Source organism: Alligator sinensis, unplaced genomic scaffold, assembly GCF_000455745.1.
Source record: "Alligator sinensis unplaced genomic scaffold, ASM45574v1 scaffold301_1, whole genome shotgun sequence".
NCBI classification, from domain to species: domain Eukaryota; kingdom Metazoa; phylum Chordata; order Crocodylia; family Alligatoridae; genus Alligator; species Alligator sinensis.
In genome coordinates, this window is record NW_005842035.1 from 1,539,784 (window position 1) to 1,542,478 (window position 2,695).

A 2,695-nucleotide genomic window follows, 5' to 3' on the forward strand; every position below is an offset into this window, starting at 1 on the left:
CCTACACCCAATCTTAACCCACCTCAAGAGGCTGAGAAGCAGGCTGAAGAGCTGGCTGGGCCAGTTCTACACTGATTTCTGGTTCCCTCCCCACCGGAGGATCCCAGCAGGGCAGCTGTGGCCAAGTCCTCCCCTGAGCTAAGTCAAAGGGAGCAAAAGGTGGAGGAAAGCTGTCCTGGGGGATTTGTGATCCCTGCAAGAGTCTGTATGTCGTGCTTTGAACTTCTGGTTGACTTTAGTGTCGATTCGGGGGCAGGGGAACAGGGAGATGATGTTACAGGACCTGAGGCCTCCACTCATTCAGTGTCTTGACATCCTGCAGCAGTTCATCCAGGACTGCGGTGCTTTCCAGCAGGGATGCTCTGCTGAGGTCCTGGTTGCTTAGACTGCTCTATCCAGACTGGCATAAAGTGACCCGTGACTTAGCTGTAGCCAGCCACGCAGAGGATCCAGACCCCTGGGGGGTGCACGCATGTGACAAGACATCCCAATGGATGAACTAATTATTCCCTCATTCGCATAGAGATGATCATCTTTGCATAAACTCTGCAGAGGACATGTCCAGACCCTTCAGCCCCACTGCCTCTTAGATCAATATGCAATATGCAGGCTGCCAGGCACAGAGCCCCTCTTGCACACAACAGTCAGGCAGCAAAAGCGGACACAGGGGAGAAATAGCTCAGCAGACTGTGTCCAGACTGGAGTGGATATCAGGATGGGGGAATAGCAGGGATCCTTGCTAATCTCTCTTCACTCCACAGGTGTTAACACCCCTCTCTCCTTTGTAATGGTCCTGATGTTCCTTTAAGCTTGCAAAGAAGAATTTTTCCAACTATTTAAGTTGGTCTAATAAAAAATATCATTTTACCCAAGGGACCTCGTCTGCCTTGACTCAACTTATCCTTTCTTCTGCAGTTTTACTATCCCTTAGCCGTTCATAGTAATCTCTCTCTTGTATTTCACAGCCCTGCAGGCTGCGTTTAGCTCTAGCTACAAACCTTAAATCAAGCGTGGTCCTATTAACTCCTACTAACTCAGGGGTGAACACGACTGAGAGCGAAGTGTTGGGTGCACTGTCAAGATGCTCAAGAAGACTGGATTTTGATTTTAAAATCTGAATAGGAAATTAGCATAACTGTAATGCCTATGGGACTAATAAAATCCTCTTTTGGCTATTTTTGTCTAGTTTATGTTTTTTAAACTTAATATTAGGGTTGGTAAGCCGGTCAATTAACCAGTCAAATATGGCCAACTGACCAGTCAATTGACTGCATATTTTTGACCATTCAAAGATTAAAGCAATTTTACCACCAAAAAAAAAAAAAAAAAGAAAGAAAGACATTTCTTGTAGTTTACTTGACAGAAATATGGGGTTTATGGTACATTTCTTAATGGAAAATTTGTGCTTTTTCTGTGTATTATTTGGAGCTACTGGCCATTTTTTATTGATATATGACTAGTCAACTGACTGAACTTTATTTGATCAGTCAACTACCCAAACCTACTTTATATATTTCATAGACATTCATTCATAGACATTCGGGCTGGAAGGGACCCTGAAGGATCATTGAGTCCAGCCCCCAACGAGTCCAATGACCCCGAAGGATCATCGAGTCCAGCCCATATAAAATCTGGAAACTGAGTGCACGTTCCTATAGTTGTATTTGTTTTTGCATTGATCTTAAACTGAATAATACAGCGCGAGGCCCTTAGCGTATTAGTAGAGCTTGTAGCTTGTCTTTAACTGCAGAAAACTGTGTGTTGTGTTATATGTGATGAGGCATCACTCTACCTGCACCCCCTGTTTCAAAACCCTAGATCCACCCACGGCAGCAGGGACACGTGTCCAGCTGCTAAGATGGGAAACACCACTGAGTTGCCAGCTCTAGGGATCTCAAGGTGGCTTTTTAACTTTACTTGTCTCATTAAAACATGAGTTATCTGCCAACCATTCCTCCATTTGTCCCATTAAAAATGAAGGCCATATCTACAGTCACGCCACACAAGGAAGGGTAAAAACGTGGCGTGTACAAAGGCCCTACTACTACAAAAGGGACAGAAGCAAACTATACGGCCACCACTTCCCTACGTCCACCGGCACCTCCCGTTGTTCCCAGTAAGAGCCGAGCCATGCAAAACAGCTGCCAATCTCTGGTGCAGGGGGCTAAACAGGACTCCCTTAGAAAATGGACCGGGAGGAGCAGCAGGGATCATGAAAGATGTGGAGAATGAGGAGATCAGGCAGCAGATTTGGGGGGTGCAGAGGAAACAGTAGGATGAGAGGAGGGAAATCAAGTGTCAGCTCCCCACCCTGAGGCACATCAAGGCAAAAGAAGGGGCCTCCTTTCTGAGCACCGATTGTCAGCCCTCCTAAAAGGGCCAAAAGCATGAGAAATGGGCACCTGCCCAGCACTCCCTCAGTCCTGCATCCTTCGGGACTGGCCACTGAGACAGGCAGAGGTCTGGATGAGAGCCCCACAGACACCCTTCCACACCTCCCACCCCCTCGGGACTTCTTCCAGGGCCCAAGAGCCGTGTGTCCTCCAGTTGCATTTCCCAGCCCCTCCCCAGGTCCTCGGCACCCGGGATCCACATTCTGCATTTCTTGGCCATTCAGCGTCCATCTTCCAGCTCCCTTTGACAGCTCTACTACAGGAGGGGAAAAGGGTGGAGAGGGAGGGAAGCAGGTAGGGAA

At 47.7% G+C, this 2,695-nt stretch overlaps 1 protein-coding gene across 2 annotated transcripts in view; it reads right to left on the reverse strand.

Moving 5' to 3' along the window:
- Nucleotides 1–2,695, reverse strand: part of MUC4 (mucin 4, cell surface associated) — a 20,781-nt gene that overhangs the window by 15,779 nt on the left and 2,307 nt on the right. The gene's annotated exons all lie outside the window — the stretch shown is intronic.